At 40.2% G+C, this 20,328-nt stretch overlaps 2 protein-coding genes across 4 annotated transcripts in view; both read left to right on the top strand.

Moving 5' to 3' along the window:
• Positions 1-20,328, top strand: part of LOC135940600 (protein MTSS 2-like) — a 256,792-nt gene that overhangs the window by 73,585 nt on the left and 162,879 nt on the right. The gene's annotated exons all lie outside the window — the stretch shown is intronic.
• Positions 8,536-20,328, top strand: part of LOC135940583 (discoidin domain-containing receptor 2-like) — a 156,140-nt gene continuing 144,347 nt past the window's right edge. For all 3 annotated transcript variants that reach the window (XM_065485532.1, XM_065485547.1, XM_065485539.1), the window contains exon 1: positions 8,536-8,730. The gene's annotated coding sequence lies outside the window, so the exon portion shown is untranslated. The remainder of the gene's footprint in view (positions 8,731-20,328) is intronic.

Consider the following 20,328-nt stretch of genomic DNA (forward strand, 5'->3'; position numbering starts at 1 on the left):
TGAATAATATCTCAGAGGGCTGAAATGATTGACGGATGACAATGCAAATAAAAGTGAACGGAAAACACCCTAGCAGCAGCCAGCAGCCAGTCAAAATAATTTATTTTCGAGTGCCGCCACGCCACACTAATAATAAATTGCAGCAGCTTGCACAAATACTCAGGAAATAATTGAAAAAGTCTGCGTTGTTCCGCACACACGATACTATAAATCATGTTTAAACTCGATCCCCGTCCACCCCGCCGCTTTCTGCGTACTTTTACACCTATAAACGGAGGAAACATTCCGCACACCAGAACTTTCATCAATGTGTTGGCTCTGCTGGCTGCTGTGGCGGGCGCAAAATTTATGATGCTGTGAGAGCTAGGGAGCATTCCGCAAATGCGGCAGCGAAACGACGCTGCCCCCCGCGTTTGTGCCACGCCAATCGCTCGTGCACAAAAATCTAATGTCCAAAGAACGCTGTGACAATATTTGAAAAAAAAATCCCTGCATTTCCCTATTTCTCTTTAAGCACCTACCTGTGTCTTTTTTGGTTTGAAAATACATTGTTTGAAAATGCCAATGATCATCAGCTTTTAAATTTATGCTTATGGTGACTGAAGTATAAAATTTATTTTTGGCTATACTGCTATGCTCAGTCATAGCTATTTTACGTCTCTATAATTAGCCTAAAAATTTTTTTTTACATCCCTTTTCAATGGCCAGTCAAAATTTGAAGGAAGCCTCTTCAAAAAAAGATCAAGAGAAACGATATAAATTTACGGTTTCAATTAACTGGTAAAAAGCCACAATATCCTATAGTGCAAAAATATGTGTGCAAATAATTCACTAAAATTTTATTTCACATTACGTTACTAATTATTTTTAAACTTAATTTTTTCTGAAGCTTTGCAAGTGAATTATATATTTAACTATGACTGCAGCATACATTTTTTGGATGAGTTAAATTATCAAAATAATGAGATGACTTTTTATAAAATTATTATTTATACGTGAAGGCGGAGTTACTAAGGATGGACGGCTATAATGGAAAAATCAGAGAGGAAAACATTAAATACCACGTTCTTGAACATACCAGCGGCTGTTTCGGCCCCGCCAGCCTCATCCTCATCAGCAATATACACTTGGCCTAAAAAAATTCATACTAAAAAGTATTACCTACAAAAAACTTAATCAAAGGTTTTGAAAAATCCCGGCTGCACTTGTCGTTGAGCACAGTTGAAAAAAGAACAAGTGATGAAATCTTGTCAAACTCTCCTTTCGCCCTCCTTGTGATTTAACCCTCCGTCACAAAAATTAACATCCTTTCTTATATGAAGCTACATTCAAGGGAGTGTCATTGTGCTTCTTTTTAACATGAAAATTCTAGAAGGAAACATTCCATGTACATTTTTTATAACAGAGTATAATAGGAGTAGAGCCACTACAAATATTTAAATTTCATAAAATTTCTCTGCGTGCGATTTGCTTTCCTTTTCTGCTTTAAAAATTATTTTGGTGACCATATGAAATGTTTACTATTTTTCGCGAATTTCTTTGGTTAATCTGTTATTTAGCTTACGTTTTGAGGATTGTGTGCGATTCTTATTCACTCTGGCCACATATGCTGCACGTAACTTATTCGATAACCAAATAAAATATACGTATATCATGGCACACACGACACGCATATTTATCCCGCACGCCCCCATCATCATAAATCCCCCTAAATTGCTGAGAGCTTGGCTGAGCACAATATTGCGGAGGAGCATGAAAACGATCATCTGCGCTCCAGCTCATTTCGACTCATTCAATGCGTAAAACGCGTGCGTCTGACGCTAAAATTCCCTCAATATTGGCCGAAATTCCATTATTATGCAGGGTCTCCCCCAGTTCAAGTCTTGGTTTCGAGCGCGTCGAGTGAGTGTAATTGCAGTCGTAATGTGGAGCAGTAGTGGACCCCTTGCAGGTCAGTCATCACTGCACCGCGGTCGCCTATGATTCAACTTTGGATTCGTCACCCATAAGGGATACTTACGCCACCCCAAGTACAACTCCTCCCGTTTTGCTCAACGCTTTGTGGGAAATATCAAAACATGTATGTACGACTCTTTTTCCAGAAGCAAAAGATGAAAAAAGATAGTATCTTATCAGCTATTCTCTGGATGCTACGTTTTAGTTAGTGGTGAATTTATTGAAGTGTTCAACAGCCAGTAATTATTGCGAAAACCTTTATTTTGTAGCTTCAAAGGAGTAAAATCTTTCTGACAATAAACACCGAATTTTAAAACCAGTTATCCGTCAATCATTATGATTTTGAGACAATAGGGCATTGGTTCAAATAAATTCACATTTTTTTAACAAGTTTTGACCATATTATTTGATGAGACATCTCGTTTCTTTCCGGGACATTCTCTACGTTTATAGATATTGCCTCAAAGATCTCTATTATATTAGTTTGTTCAGGAGCAAGATAATTACCCAAATTTGTTTTTGCCTATTTTTTCCTGACGAGGAATTGACACTCAACTGTTCACTCTGAAGGAAGGCATCATCTATAATTAAAAATGGTACTCGCACCTCGCACTTGTTTCGAATCTCCAACTTATTTATTTTAAATTTAAAAGTATTTCATTTTTTCGACACTAAAATTCCACCAATTCTCCAAACAAATTTAAATATGGATAAACGATAGGAAATTTCGTCAGTTTTTAGGAAAATTACCTATTTTCTCTACTAATTAAGTGATATAAATGTTATAGGGCCCAGCTCAAACCGAATAGTGAATTATATTTTCTTTTTTTTTCAAAATAGCAGAAGAAGACCATATCTAAAAAAATTTCTTAATTGAACAATAGCTGTGATATTGAATCAGTTAAGAAAAATAAGCCGAATTTTTCCTTAGCGTAACTAAATAGACTTTTGACATAAGCTGTGCGTATATTTCACTAAAATTGTCAAACTGGAAACTTACGACAGCTGAACAGATTGCTATAATAAAAGTCACAATATATTAGAAAGTTTGTAGCAGTCGCAAAATGGCTCCAAAAAAGCTCCTTTTTGCCCAAATTTTCATTTATACCAATTTACAATCAATGAAAGATAAAAATTTTAATTCACATACCCAACACTGCTTTAAAAATTCGCGTTTTTAATTTGGACCAACGTTTAAGCCTTGTCGGTCCATGCAATAACAGCATTTTGTCAAGATTACTCAATTACCTTATTGTTTTAATTGTTATGACAGCTCGAACAAGATCTCGAAATTATTAACTCATACGTGTGTTTCAAATAAAATAAAACTTTAATATTAGTTTTTGAAACATCCAAAAATTTAAAGACCCATGCCGGCAGGGTTGGCAACCAATCGTCCATAAATTTCAAATGGATATAGCTTCCACATTAATAACAATTAATTGGACATGTTGTAATCCTCTGAGTACACATTTGTAATTCAAGTCTGGTATTTAAGCACTCGCCAGGCATATAATAAATCCACTCTCTTGACAGTATACAGTCACGCACCATAAGCAGTGCGTGTGCAGCTCTTTTTTAGTTAGCGCTTGCTTATTTTGTACGGTGTGAGAACAAGTGCAAACACAACGCACAAAGTCGTGTGCTCTAATAGCCAGCCAGGTTTTACTCGGGGAACTAATCCAAAGTGCAAGACCATAAGTCACAACGTTTGACAGCTCGAATTACTGATTTTCACCCAAAGCCATAGTACTCTCACTGCGGAGGGGTGCGATTCATTAAGGAGGCAAAAATGCTGCATTGCAAATAACATGCGCCGGGCCAGTCGAATTCATTGTTCGTAAATGCAAACGGCTCCCCAGACACAGATATTTTGACTAACAACGCACTCATCTAATGCACTCGCGGATGATGCCATCGAGCAAAGGGGTACAGGGCTAATAATTGTTTTAATGATCAGGTGGGGAAAAATGTGAACTCGCACCACTCAATGGCACTTTTATGCAAATCTGCTCGGCTCACGCCATTTGCATCCGCGCCGAAACTGCGATTAGCATTGCAAAATTGCCTCATTTGTAGTTTTGCACTCTATATTGCGCTGTGCGAATTCGTTTTTAAATATCACTCCGCATCACGCAAGCTTATTTTTATTCTCAATTAGCATTAACGCTCAATCGGCCGCACCCTCCCCCGCCTTTAATGCCCCAAAATTTCAAATTGACCAGAATTATGTTTATTTTTAATTTCAAATTACCTACCTGTGCTAAATGCGGAAGAGGATTCCAGTGATTGCTAAAAACTACAGTTAATAAATGCCCAATAGTCTCACAAATAGCAGCAGAAATATATTAAAAGCACTAAATATTTTATATTAATAAAATTACTTGACAGACGTGTGTAATAATATATTAGTTAATTTTTAAAAATTTTCTCAATTTATTTTGTTAGAGAAATCTCAATTTTGAATTTTAAATTATGATATTTGCTGTTTTCCCGTGGTAATTTATTTTAGAAAGGTTGATCATAAGGGCAATTCAATTAATTAATTGATTAATATTATGTTTTATATTTTCCCAACCCACGATCTCTCCCTTTGGTTCAGCGTTCCTGATTCCTGGTGGCCATGGCACCAGCGCAAACTCAATACACATTTCATTAAAATGCTGGATTCTCAAGTGGTTGAGAGTTGGGCTGGCTTGGTCGAGAGAGACAGGAATCATAATTATTTCAGGCCCTCGAAAGGCTTTTTGATATGCGCGCCTTTGAAAAGAGAGAATTTAAAATTGAACGCGGCGGCCAGCGCAGTGCGCATCAGCAGCGCAAGCAGCAGGCGCTCTTTGTTCCGCGCCAGGCTCGCTGGATGGATGGCTCGTTGGTCGGGAGGGTCATTCAAACATCGCTTTTTTAACAACACGCAATTATTTCATTTAAATTTTCCTTTTGTCTTTCGAAATGCGCCCGAGAGTGCCATATTAAATTTAAGCGAGAGAGAGAGCGCGCGGCATGTGGTCGTGCTCCCATGCAGGCGCTGCACTGCCCGCCTTTGTGTGCTGTGCGAATTTATTGCAAAAAAGGCACTGGTAAACGCAGGGGGAGATCGCGGAAAACAAACGGACAGAAATTTCCTCTCTACTGCTGGTGAATTGGAGAAAAACTTTGAAAAAAAAAATCGATCCGAAATTTTTGAGGGATGCGTCGAGGTAGATATTGTAATATCCGGAATTTTAAATCTCAAATAATAATTATTTTATTTAACATTATCCCAAATAAAAGATAGAAAATGATATTATGTCATTATATAGGCCAAAGTCTATAGCTATGCTTGGTGTTTATTATTCCAATCAATAAATTTCCAAATAATTTTTGTGCTTCCTGGAAATAATACCATTTTTTGTACTACCCGCATTTTAAATTCTACGTACTATATTAAATTGCTTTGAGAACGTCCTACCTAGAAAGACAATTATCTCAATTATAATTTTGATTTAAATTGCAGGGAAAGTGATAATTTTCTTAATTATCGTGTGGAAGCTATCGTAGCTAACTTGAGGCGGCAATTTATAAGACTATATATATACATACACTTATAGTCAGCGGGGTCCAGATTCGTACGACGCGCAGATATGGCGTCCGGCGGAGTATGGCGCAAAAACGGTCTCGTGAAAATGCGCGAAAAGAACCAAGTTTTGGTTAACATTGTGACGCATAATTTGCATTTCTTGTACTAATCGTGTCTTTTGGATCATAAAAACAAACTCTTGACACTCGTACGGCAATCCAAAGAGAGCTTTTTGCTTCCCACATTCAGACGCCATCTTGGATCTGCGCAGTGCGAACCAATTTTATCACACATCTGGACCCCGCTACACTTAGTAAAGTTTATAAAAATTTTATTAAGCGAATACTTGGCACACAGCTAAATTGTTTACAGTTAAAAGTTTTCTACAGTTTTGAAGTTTCTCTTCGGTCATTTTTCTTCAGGTAAAAGGTAGATTTATATTAAGTTTGAAATTGAAAAAGCCATCCAATTTTGATTACATTAAATTTTTGCTGAAGCATCACAATTAGTGAATAACCGTGATGCTTTGAGGACTTTGTTTCGCCCAGAACTTTTCCTGTCAACGATGGAAGTCCTGGTCTAGATAAGGAGTGATACAGGCCGAGCGTGTTACAAAAACGATAGAGAGAAACGTGACGAGGTCGCAGATCGCCAGATTAATCATGCATCCCCTTTTGAAAGGAGAGTGAGAAGGAAGGTGTGTCCCCAAAGCTTAAGCCACACTCTCTGGTTATCAACTCAAAACAGCACGGGCCTTTTTGCGACACGAATTAATTTATCAAGCTTTGCACCGTTTCAGTCAAAACGTAAATGGCTTCCTTTGTTTCACTCTTGCTCATGCGGAAATTTAAGATGTTTATCGCTGCTTTTGTGCTGCCAAGTGAATTGAATCGTTTTTGCAGAGCCAAAAAAGCACGAGATTACGCAGCTGTGGACAAGACGAAATTATTTTCTTTTTTGTATAGTACGAATGTGCTATCCAGCTGCGAAAAGCGACACGTTATTTTTCTCCCTCGTTTTGTCCGAGTTTGATTGATATCACCATATCAATTTCGACCTAAGCGACAGCGCGCAGTTGCGAACCTTTTTCGCAGCCAAATGTTGTCCAAGTGGCTGAGCCATAATTCCCCGGCAATCCCAAAAGATTGATTTAAAATTGATGAGCGCATCACTAATTCAATAAGTGGGCCGCTACACGAGCCGGACTATAACTCTCTGGCCCGATATCTTTCGTTTTTATTGCACTCACACTGCGGCAGACAAAAACGGAGAGGCGCAAGATGATAAAAAAGCGGGAAAGGAATAATTGATGAAAACAAAAGTAACTGGCTACACCAGAGCCAGAAGGGACTTCACGCTGGAACACGTTAGGATGCTGAGAAGAGAGGAAAATTGAACAATATTGCGTCACACATCCAAATTAAATTTATCTTGAACTTTAAAAATTCCTATTTTTAGTTCATTCATCTAAATTTATTTTAATCTGATTACATAAATAATTATAATGCTGTCTAGTTTTCGAAGATGATTTTTTTAACTTTAAATTAGTTTAAATAGTTATAAAAAATGGGATATTGCTATTTTATTGTTAGTATTTATCTCAACAACATGCAAAAATCAAAATAGGACTAAGCAACAGATAAATTTAAGATTTTGTCAAATTTCTCGAAACATAATACGGTTTGTTAATGATTTTTTTTCGCTTGAATTAAATTAATCTCGTCACGATCAATCCACCAGTGTGTGAATTATGAGATAAATTTCCCTTCTAGTAAAATAAATCTTGATTTTCAACAGGGAGAAAGAGCTTCCCGCTTGATTAGCTTTGGAGCCGATTTTCTAAAAATGTAAAACGGTACCTGGGAAAATATTTAGCACTTAACCAATTTTCAGAGCTATTTTAAGACAAAAGAATCATATCTCAGAATTCAGTGCTGAATCCACTTTAAACCAAACAATCAAACGTGTCTGTATTGAGGTTTGAAACAAAAGTTTTACCCTTTTAGATAAAATGCAAACAATTTAAAATACTCTTTCTTAAAGGGTTATAGTCTTAAACTAATAATCACAAAAAAGTGATTAAGATGAGGAAATCCAAAAGGGTTATTCACCCTTCTTTTTATAATCAGGAATCAAATGCATTTGAATAACTCACTCGCGTCGCACGGCCCGTATGGGGCGGATGGACCACCACTCGAGCCTGCTATCACGGCTAAAAAGCATTCCTTTTCACTTTCTACATTTTTATGATAAAAGTTATCGCACTGCATGCGAGCGGCACTTGGTAATGAAAGTTCAAGCCTACGGCTCAGAGCTTACCTTTTTATTTCTTGCGCCCTAAAATACTTTTTATGGATAAAAGACGTTCTCCACAGCTCAAACATGCTTTCGCCCGAAGAGGAGTGAGTGCTCTTCTCCTTGTGCTTTTAAGAAAACGCAGCGGTAATTTTGGTTGGAGACTGACGCGAGATGTATATATATTATTCCACTTAAATTTTGTTTGCCCAGAAAATCCACTGATTCAAAGTGACTCTCATCTCACTCGCCATTAAAAGATTGACTGCAATGATTGTTCAAAGTGCGTTTTAAATTTGGTTATTTATAGGAAACAGGCCATATTATTTCGAGCGAGTTTTAAGAAAGCTCCCATCAAGAGAATAAAAACGCGGACTAGGTTTTCTTGAGAGGAAAATTCAGTAAAATTCACAAAATTTCACATTAAATTCTCAAAATAATTTCACATTTTGTAGATTGCTTTTGGCTGCTTGCCTACTTCATGAATAATTGATGTGCAAAAATTATGAATATTTTCGCGTTTGAGTTGGCACACTAATTATGTGCGGTGGCCCGTTTGTATCGATCAAACAAAGCAGCAAATTTGGACGGGCCGACCTGCCAAAGGCCCGCCCGCTGACCCCGTGACCCCTGACCTACGCGGGTGCGTGGCCTGAGCGAGAGATGGCGCTGGCGGGAGACTGGTCCAGGCAGGGGTGGGCGCCGCGGCCCCAGCAGCACTGCTCTCGCGCCGGCAGTGTTCGGTCCCGCTTTGTCCTGGCAGCAAGCAGCTAGCTCCCCGCTCCTGCAAGACTCGAAGCGAGAGACACATTTTGCCCTCAGTGCCGCCCTGCGTGCAGCCACTTGCTATTTGTGCTTAGACTCTCGGTGTCCTGGAAAGCAGATCGGCCGCATCCGTTCCGGCAGGTGCTGACTAACAGGTAGGACACGAAACAACATGCGAAAAATTCGCGCTGGAATGTGGCTTGCAGCAAATTGTGAAATGGAGATAGCCTTTTGTCGTAGTTTTTCTGAGGAGTTTACATTAAAAGGAGGATTAAACTTGCTATTGTTAGAAAATTAATCTAAAAATATTAAACACTAGCAACGAACATAAATTTGAATATTATAATATTACAAAATATTTTTTATCAGGCAAAAAAGTTACCCTTACGAAAGAAATCAAATACTGATTATTTGTTGCTTGCAGATAGCATCAAAATTAAATTTGTAGGAACAATTTCATCGTTTTGAACCCTTTGACATTCATATTAATTTATTCAGCATCATCTATAGTCGTAAATACTTACAAGAAACTGTATTTTTTGTTGTTTTAAGCTAAAAAAATGTGCAAGTTTAAGGGCGGTCGTGGAACTGAAATCATAGACGCACAATTAAAAATAAACAGGTCTGGAAACTATTGATTCGAGTGGGTTGGTGTAATAGTATATACGCGAGAATCAATAATAATTATTACTGTTTTCGCCCTAAAGGAAGAGCAAATAATAACGCTGCAATATCAAACGCCGGTCGGGCCGGAACATGGTTTGAAATAGCACCCTTTCGCATCTGCGCTAATTGCACACTCTGCATATAATACATAATAAAGTTGCCACTGGAGCTCTGCGAACTGCATTTGTAATGAATTGCATCGGCGCTGCTCGCTGACTCAAACGTTAATTATATTTTATTGCGCCCAGAAATTGCTAATGCACCGGCACAAATGCACATGCAGCCCGAGCTCAATGGCACGGACAGCTTTCAAATGCGCGCAGTCTATGTGCGGCTAAAGTGCAATTGCCAAGCTCGTTTGACTCCAAATGACGCCGACACAAGGAGTATTTATTCAAATAGGATCTGCTTTTATTGCGCTCGGCCGAGTTGGCACGGCGCCGTCATCATTGAAATCGTCCTCAGGTGCGGTTCTGCGTTTATCGTTCTCCGCGTGCATCCGAGGCGAATATAGTTGCATCTTTTCTTTTATTTCCTCTCGCACTGGAATGCTGTTTTAATTTGATTTTTACTGGCGCGAACGCACATTGTCTGGAAAGTCTTTTTATTTCCTTTGCTTCAGTTTTTTATTCGGTGGAAAAATTTGCTCAGCAAAAATATAAAGATATTGCAAATTATTTAGATGTTCGCGCTTTTTGTTTCCTTTGAAAAGCAATTTTTTATTAAATGGGGGTTGTTAAATTGTATGATTGTAAATACCCTATAATGCCTAGTTTATTTTGTATTAAAATGTTACTAGCTGCTTTTCTGCTCTCCATATTCTTCAGTTGAAATTAAATGCCTGGATCACGTACGTCCTTAATAATTTATGAAATTTTCACTCCTTTGCTTACTTAGTCGCAATGCTTGGAAAAGATCAGGGTGTTGTATATCCTTTCCGAAAACTCGTATACAGTTGAAAAAAATTCACTGAGCATTTTCTCGAGAGCGGAAAAGTTGACAACGAGGGCTGCATCAGCAACGAGGCCCGAAATTGGCCTTTTTAGCGTCGCTTTCTCGTCCAAAAAATACTATCCGGCGTCTTGTGCTCAAGTTCTCTCGCTCGCTCATAATTGAAGAGGCTTAATCCGGTGTTTGGTGCTCTCTTTTGAGCTAAGTTGCGCCAATTAAAGACGCCCCTCTAATGGCCCGCCCGCCTGCGATGAACTCTTTGATTTAACTCAATTTGCATTTTCTCCTCGCCGGAGCAACAACCCGACCAACTTCTTAATTGCCTAAAACGAGAGCGATTTTCAACTTCTTAAGCCGAAATTCACAACTGCCGACTCCTCCACTCCGCACTCCACACTGCCGTTTTTTGCTCTTTCTCTCTCTCAATACTCGGCCCACTCGTTTCAGGGGTGCTTGCTGCCCCCTCCCCCTACCCCTGGTTTTGCAATACGGCCGAGAGCCGGACCCACCCTGAAATGGATGCCCTCTGCAATTTTGTACACCCGAAAATAAATTAAGCCGCCGACCGCGGCACTTTGCTGAAACAACACTTTTTATTAAAAAGTGCCCGGCGTACATGCCGACGCGATCGCTTTATTTGGGGAAACTTTTGCCGCGGCAGCACAATTCGAACTTTACCGCCCGCGACTACAAATTAAACTGCCAGTTTAAAATGCTTATAGTGCTGCGCGTGGAAAATCTTGCTGCGGATTCCAGCGAGTTGCCACCGACATGCTAAATTATAGCTGTGTACGTGTTCGAAGCTTGCGGTCAGCCCAATCAATGCTAATTTAGCTTTTCGCTAAATCAGGTTTTTATTGGACGATTGCTGTGATGGAAAATCACGCGTCAAAACAGTTCTGTGTTTGATGCAGAATCAACTGGAGAGCCTAATGAAGGTATATCAATGACAACTCAAATCCAAACTCTCCATGGGATTTTTTATTTATTAAAAATGTCTGCTAATATTTTACTATAATTAAAAATCTTTGATCAAAATCGCACTTTGTCTGGTAATAAAAATAATTCTCAATTTCATCTGCTACTTTACCGTTTGAATGTAAAGGTTTAGTAGAAATACGGCTGCTCCTTATTCTAAGCTCAGATCGAGCAGATTCGAGTGATATAAAAACTGTCTAAAGACACCCCCAGCCGAAACGGACCAAATTGATGCGTTCATGCTAATGTGCGGCCCCGATTTCGGCTTGACAACAAAAGCCACCGCTGCAACCGAACAACAACGCGCAATATTTAGACGGCCGATGAAAAATATCTATTTTCCCTGCTGACAAAGCGCGCAAGATTGATGCGAAGCGGTGAAACGGTCGGCCCGTGACAATTTATTGCAAAAATCTTTGCTTGTGCGCGCCTCTCTCTCTCGCTGTGTTTGCCGCTCGTTGAACTAAGCGAGAGTGAGAGATATAAATTTCCAAACGCAACAACGACTCGGGCAACACCATTAGACGCTCTGCCAGTGATATTAAACACACAGCTTCGGCGCTGGACCACACAAAAGGCTGATTGATCACAATTTAATTACGCCACCAGACCGCAGAGCAGACCCGTTTTCCGTTGCAGCAAAATGCTGTGTGCGTTCCTGCCGACTGATCCTCAGTTTGTGCACATTATGTATGTCACCCCCAGACCCCTGGGTGATATGCATATTGGACGCGCATGTAACTTTAATGCATATAGCCGTGGCGCGGCTCAATAATCAGATACATATTATGTATTGCAGGTGTGGTGCATCAGACCCGTGTAACTCATGCTACGGATATAGCTCATGTTAATATACAGAAGTGTCAAATCGAATCATTCGAAATATACGAAGATTATTTTTTTAATTAGAGAGTTGGACTTCTGTTTCATCTTGACCACGCCTGTAGCACTAATCATGAAACAAAAATTAATACACATACTATACAAAAAATATATTTCAGCCTAACAATTAAAAAAATCCTGTATTTATTTTATAGTTTGAATATATATTTTTCAATTTTTGAAATGTGCAACCACTCGAGGTTTTTTCCATGTGCAATATAAATAAAAACAAGGCTTCATCCTCGTTGTCAAAAGGATTCGTCGTTTTTAATCTTCTACTAGTTTCGACGTTATCAAATACGTCCTAATCATGAGTTTTCAATTACAATCGTATACAATTACAAAACAAAAATTGTAATTTTAGATGCGACATTATTAATTCAAATATGATTGTAATTGAAAACTCATGATTAGGACGTATTATTTGAGGACATCGAAACTAGTAAAGGATTAAAAACGACGAATTCTTTTGACAACGAGAATGAAGCCTGGTTTTATCTATATTGAAAATTTGTTTTTCAATTTTTAGTTTCAAATTAATCTTGCAACTAATTTCCTTTTTGGCCAGATGAATCACGATTTTCAATAAGGGGACAATGCTCACCACCTGATTAGGCAAATTGGAACCAATTTTCTAAAATTTAAACGACAATCTTGAAAATTTAAAATCTTTCACTATATTCAGTGGGATTAAATTATTTTTCAGAGTGCGTCAGTACTGATCCACTTTAACTGTATTTTCCTTGTCTAATAGGACAGCATAACAGCTGGACCTTTTACTCAAAATTGATCTAAATAACTCTCCCACAAAAAAGGGAATGATTGGAAGAAAAGAAGGCAAAATTATATTTCATTATTCGAACGAGGCGGAAGAGGATTGAATAGGAAGAAATAAATCGAATGCTCCAAAAAGCAAACGAAGCGCTGCGAATTCGATTTCATCGCGTCTTAATCTTACACAGACTCTTTGAACCAACAGCGTGAAAAACGCTGACTTTTATTTTCTTCGTTTGTGCAAGAACAATATAATGAATTCTCCTTGAAAATCTCGACGACGGATCGAAAAAGGCGGCGGTTTTTGTTTGCGGTGAGCCTCCCGAAGGGCATTAATCATTTTCCACCGCCGCCGCCGCACAGCGTTTCTCATTAATAACATTTCAAATAAATAATAATGGCAAATACGCATTCAGCGCGTGTGAATTTGCATATTCGAATGACAGGCGGCGATTTTTCACCGGCGAGGCATTAAAAATGAATTTTCCAGACGCGAACGAGGGATGCAAAGTGGAAAAAACGGCTGCGCTGCGCGAGAAATGAGCGGAGGGAAATTTGATTTGATGCGCGCGTCACTTTTGTTATTATTTATGGCGGGATCAACGCGCGACAAAGAAGATCTCGTGGCCAATCGATTATTACCGCTCGCGTTGTCATTTGGTCGGCACGGCAGTGGCAAAGAAATATTTATTATTCCTCCTCTGCATGAATTATGCAACAGTTGTGGGCAAAATTCGGCGGAAAATGAGCCCCATTCATTCTCGGCGTACGCGCGGCGCAAAAAACGCGACAGAAAGAAGAGTAAATTTGCGTTAAATAGGCGGTCATTGCGTCCCATTTAATTCAGAATTTAATGCACAATAACCGGGAATTCTGTGCATTAGTGGATTTTTACATTTTGAATTATGATGAGCGCCGCTCGAGCGGAATGGGCGCACTTGTTGAAGTTAGGAAACCGGCGTGGCAACGCTCTGCGTTGCACAACGCCAGACGCGGCTCCAGAATTTGAACGCAATTTTATTCTACTATAAAATTCATCTAGATATGTTTACTCGTAACCAACCTAAAATTTGCATTTTATTGTAAAGCAATTTCAGAGAGTTAAATTCTGAATTTTCTTTCTTGGAATCATTTCACCATCTCTTATGTATTTCAATAAATGCTGCAAGTAAAAAATCACTTTGTGCATCATGAAATAATTACCCTATATGGAGCATTTAATTTTCAAATTTCCTGTCTGTGTAATATACATCTGAAGCATAATTACAGTTTTTAAAATGTCAGCGTAAATATCACGCTACAATTTGAATGAATCGCTGTTGAGGAAACGTTAGTTGATCTTACTATGATTGCGAAAATTGATCGGCTGCTGAACGTAAACGCTTTATGATGAAAACAAGGCGTAATTTTGTTAGCAGCGAGCTGACAGCGATTTCCGCAAACTCCCCTCTCGTGCGTCGTCTAGAAATTAGCAAGATATGCTTCCCTTCGCCTCTGATGGATGGATGGTGTGCATCATCGGGCGCCGCGCCATTTGTGCTCGCTGCAACAGCTTGATTGTTCCTTGGGCCGCAACAATGAGATGCTGAGCAAGCTGCCACTCTGCGGCACCCCCCGCCCGCCCGACCGCCCCTCGCCCCAACAAGCCACCCCCGTAAGTGGCAGACTAATGAGACACCTTGAGCTCGCTCAGACGGATCCGAAGACGGAATGTGTGACACTTATTAAGCGCCAAATCACGACGCCGCCCTTGTCTAATTATTCACGCTTTTCAACTCCGCGCGCGCGACGAGAGCGGCTTTTGATCGCGGCGGCGACGGCGGAGGCGAGTGAGCACATGTATACACAGAGCAGGGCGGTGCGAGAGCAGTTGAGTGATTGAACATGATGAATGCTCCTTTGCAGAGTGCGTACGACGCTTTGTTTCATGCCGAAGGGGTTGTTTTGGCCAGAGAGTGAAGGCAAGCCAGAATATTAATGATAAAGCGCGGTGGCGAGAGTGCAACTTTTTTTAATTGAAAATGTTGGTATAGAAATGGGTTTTTGGGCTTTAAAAAATGGCATAATATATTTTTAATAAAAGTGTCAGACTGCGAGCAATGCGTAAAGTATAATTAAGTTTTGTGTTTACAAAGAGGAAAATGAAGGATTTTTAAAATTAAATTGCAAAACAGACGAGTTTTGACATAACTCTGTGAAGTTCATTCGAGATTTTTTACAAGAAAAACTGGTAATAGAACTCGAAGGATACGACATTAGATCAAGGTCCTAGGTCCAGGATTGTTGGATTGCTTGTTGGTTTCATATTGTTGCCAACGATGCTCTCATGGGACAATTAAAAAACCAATAATTGGTCACGATATCGCTTCCTGATCGTTACTTTCCTTAAAGTGGAATGATACTGGGAAACCATTGAAAATTATTTGAATTGTTGGATGGCATACACAATTGATCGATAAAAAATTTGTTCAACAATTTGCAATAGTAAAAAGGAGCTTCCTACAGTAAAAATTCAAATTTTGCCAATTTTCTCCAAAATGTACAGTGCTTGAACATATTTTCTTGGCATATTCCGATTCCTCTCGCCGAGATCAGTCCAATAGTGTATGCCACTTAGTGGGGAAACTCTTGGTTTTGAAATTAAATCGGATTTCAAGAAAGGAGACAGCCATTACCATTTGAAAAGCAAGGTAGCTTTCCAGCCAATTTTCTAAAAAAAAATACAGTGCTTCTTAGGTCAATTTAGGCTTTAACTGAATCCTAATGGACGAGTTTATGCATTGGCAACAAGAATTTTCCATGCTTTTGAAGTAACATTCCTGTTTAAGTTAAAATTCCCGGCCTAACAATATTTTTTGTGGGGCTGATTTCATTCTCCTCGTCATAGTCTGCATAACGGTGTATTTATCCATGCAAAAAAATGTTAAGGCGTACAGTGCTCAGCACCTGTAGACGACGAGCCAATTCCTCCAACAAGAAAACGGTATAGTTAATAGTAAATTTTATGCAAATCCACCTGAGCATCAGTCTCCTAAAATTCCCCATTTATTGAATAAAAAATCTTACTCAGCTTTGTGATATAGCACTGATTGGACATCGATTCTAATAAAATCTGACCGATGTGCTGGAAAATCGAATTTTCCTGCCGGTCGTAAAAAGCAATATTGTCCCGGTCGAGCCGTATATGCATGTCTGCAGGGTCCATTATATGTACACATTCCCTGCTCACACTGTTCTCGAAATTAATCTTGCTCTCTCGCCCTTGACTTGCTGCTGCTACCGTGTGCGACGCTGACAATAAGAGTTTCCAGCCGCAGTATTTTTTACGTTTTACCCTCGTCCCCCAGCAGCCGTCGAGTGCTGGACACGTACCGGCTCCTTCACCCCTGCTCAGGGGTGCAGGTGCATGTTGGCGCGCGAGAGAGGGTGGCTTTGACTCTGCTTTCAAAGCTGCTGCTGCTGCTGCTCCGCAAGGCCGGGAGTAAGCAGCCGTGAAAGAAGATACACACACACCTCTCGTTTTCTTCGGGTTTGCCTCTGCTGAAATATTCAATGGTGAATCCGAAACAAATGCAGCCCAGTCTGGCGTGCACGCACGCGGCAGAGCCACTTTTGCGGAATAAATCCAATCCGGCGACTCTCTTCTTGAGTAAACACAGATTCGCGCTCCATTGCCGGTATCGGCTCCAAGAGAGGAAAATCTGCCCCTCCGCGCGCGCGAGTTTTCAGGTTTTTTTTATCTGCCGTCTCTCGGCTCACAGCTCTGGAAAAGAGTCGCAAAAGGAGAAATGCCTCGGCGGCTCAGGTATCCGCTTACTTAACTCGTGTCAGCACCAAAAAAGAAATGATAATTCTGCCCGCCAATGGATTGGAAATTCCATTTCGCGCCTCGGTTCGAATTTTCATCCATGGACAAAGCAGCAGGAAGTGTTAGCCCTGGAGAGCGTGGCCTGTTCTCGACGCAATCAATACAAATGAAAAAAGGAGAAGATAAAAAGCGTGGTGGCAGCAGGGAAAATGATTTGGTGCGGCGGAAATCAGTTTGGATTGAAAAATAACGCTCGGCTAGCCAGCTAGCCAGCGCCGGACGGAGATTGCGGCTCAGATTGAGATTGGCACGGGCCGCGTTCTCATCTCCGTGTGTGATCTATGTTGCTGCTGCTGCTGAGTGTTGTGTACGTTGTTACGGTTAGCCCGGCCACGCGTGAGAAAATATCCGCAAACCGGCCTGGAAGAAGCGAATGGTTGCTCGGCAGCAAGATCATTAAATCGACGACGCTTGGCAGCCCCGACTCGAGCAAATCACGTGCTTTGCTGCCTTTCCGGCCCCTTCTCTGATCAATATAGCGCACAATAGCTAATCACGATTTATTGCCATTGCACGGTGTCTTGGGCACGCAATTATAATTCACAGAGTCCTAGGTGCTGCGGCCCGAAGAGCACTTCCTTTTGTCTTTAATGCTGCTCGCAGTGAATTTGCATGTATCGATTTTCGTTCAGTATCAGCAGCCGCCTGTGCGATAAAATGTGGCGAAAAGTGGCTTTCCTCTCTATAGCTTCCTTCTCGTCGTCGTCTCACGGGGAGTGGAAAAAGGCTGTCTGCCGCACCAAGACTAAATTTACGCAGACGCATTCAAAAGAAGTGCGTTTCAGATCCTTCTATTCATCCAACCATTTAAACTAAGGTTTGAGACACTTTAATCAACACTTGAAAATTGAAAAATGTGAACTGTCAAGTGCAAATTTGATACTTCTCTGTTTTGCTTGGGTGGCTGTGAGTGAAATTTTAAAAGAGAAAAAGTATATTGCACGTTCTTCAACCAAATTAGTGAATTACTGGCCGTTGGAACCAATTGACTGCTGAACAAAATCAATATGAGACGCTAATGAAATTCCGTGAAATTCCTCCCTGCGATAAAGCATGTAATATACCTATCCTATATTAGCAAGTATAAAATAAATTTCGCTATGAATAGTGCAATAAAATAGGTAATTAAATCGAAGGAAAACCAATAAATAAATAAATAAATGAACTCAATACTTGTGCAATGATAAATTCTCTTTGGGTGACCAGGAATATAAAGACACCAGCTTTGACAGCTAAGAGAAATTCATTTATCTTGAAATATAAAAAGGACCATGAGAAGCGGTCCCTCTCTGTATGATGTCCAGATGTGTTTTTCTAAGGAAACTATTATTGTGTACTAACAGGATAAGCAAATTCGACATGCACATGTGTGTGCTTATAGAATAATAACAAAATGTAGATTTATGACAAGGGCGAGAGTGCTCGACCTTTTTGACATGACATTGTTTCTGTAAACAGTGCTATTCATTATTATATGAACCAATGAGATTACAAGACCCAACAATTGGTTATTTTCCACCAACCAAGTTGAAGGAGGTTTGTTGCGAAGGAGCAAGAGGAAGGCTGCGTCCGAGCGGACGAGACGAGAACTTGGAGATCAGTCTTTCGAGACACCCAAGACTAAGAAGACATCATCTGTCTTCTCAGTCTGTCCAAGTGCAGTGAAAGTGCTAACTGTGGCCAAAGTCTCAGCAATCAGGCCCTATCAGCACCTGCAGTGAGAGAGATTTCTGCGATACAGGTTTTATGTGGGTTTCCCTGTGTCCGAGCCAAGCCAAATGGGCAGAACTACTTTCCTGTCCCACACAGGAAAGGTACATTCAAGTGAAGCAGACAATCATTGTTTTCAACAATAAGCAACCACAAGAAAACTGCACCGAGAACAAGAGGTCACCAGCAGCACAGATGATCAGTAAAGCAATACCATTCAGGTCCATAAATGACCAGGTCAACAAGCCGTGAGTACAAAAGCAAGTGAAGTAACGAACTGAAAGACACACAAGTGAAAAGACTTGACAAGAATCAAGATTTGAGTGAATATTTGAATTGATATCATTTGTAAAATCATATGCACAAGTGTTGAGGTTTTCTTAATTAATTAATACACGTTAACTGAAACTTACACGTCAGTTTTTTTATTATGCATGCAAGATCCTGCTAAATCTGCTTTAATTAATTCTTCAATTATTAATCGGTATTTGTCTCGATTAGTCAAGAACACCAGAGGGTACCTATTAATTTTTACAGGTATTTAATTAATCGCCATATTAATCACCTTGCTAAAAAGAGACATTACAAGCATTTTCTCTTGCCCAAATTTTCCTTTACTTTGCAATACAACCAAAATTAGTAAAATTCCACTTATTATAATAAAAAATATACTTACATATTCATCAGAGCTACGAGAAAATTTTAAATCAAAAAAATATATTGTAAAAGATAAATTGTACATATCATCTTACAGCCAAAGCACAATTTGATAGTGTATAAATTAACATCTCCAGAATGAGAACGCTGTGTGCAAAGCTCACAAGAAGTGTGCGTCGAGTCTAATGTCGCTTCTCCGTGCAAGAATTACACTCACCATTACTTTCAGCTCGCCATTCGAATCCGGCTTTGACACTTATAAAGTTGCTTTATATTGGAACGAAATGAGCGATGCTTCTTCAGCTTTGTCACGGTGAAGAGCAGCCACAAGAGCGCGCGGCACACTGAGTGAGCAGTGGGGCGTGATTGTGTCGCAATAATTCCGAGAGCCTCTATGCATTATGAGAGGGTACTCGAAGCAATAATGTATGCGGAATATGGCCACAATTGGAGAGATGCAAATCCCGAGCACTCTCCACTCGCTTTTTGTGCCAGCCGACGAGAGATGCAGGCGAAAATGCATTATGCATGTCGAGAGCTCAAGAGAGCGCGAAAGCAAATATCGACGAGCCGCACGCGGCAACACAATCTTGCTCGATAAATGTATCGAAATTATTCGGCCGGGCTAATAAAACGGGCCGCCGCTTTTACGACACACGACATCCATCGAGGCTTCTTTTTCTTCCACCCGTTTTATTGCCCATATTTCTGATTACCTATATTTGCAGAAGAGAGAGTGAATGCCGTGTCCCGACACCAGCCGGACAATCGTAAAAAGCGGCCGAGCCCTCAGGGAGTGGGAGCCGGTAAATTATTTCCACATTCGAGAGTCGCATGAAATATTCATCACCGCACGAATAATTACTCTTTTTCCTCGCGTCGCCTCCGGCGCCGCCAGTTTTCATTATTTGTTGTGTGTTGCCACTGCGCCACGATCGCCGATTTGAGCTTGTTTTCCAGTTCCCTTCGCTCAGTTTGATTGATTGGAAAATACAAAATAGGCCAAAGAAAACAACTGCTGTTTGTAATTGAAAATATTGACAATTTTGAAATGGCAAAAGGCACCCAACGAGGATAAATTTTGAAATGTGGAGCGTACGCTCAAGGAGTGCGCGCGGAAAGTGCTTTTGTCTCGTCGCCAAAAACAGCTTAAGGGCGGCTGTGGTTCCGCTCCCTGCTCCCTGCCCGTCCGTCTTTTATTTAATGCACCATTTGGTCCCGAATCGCAACAATTTTATGGCTCCGGGGGATTGCCGAGAATTAATTC

The sequence above is a fragment of the Cloeon dipterum genome, chromosome 1, assembly GCF_949628265.1.
Source record: "Cloeon dipterum chromosome 1, ieCloDipt1.1, whole genome shotgun sequence".
NCBI lineage: Eukaryota > Metazoa > Arthropoda > Insecta > Ephemeroptera > Baetidae > Cloeon > Cloeon dipterum.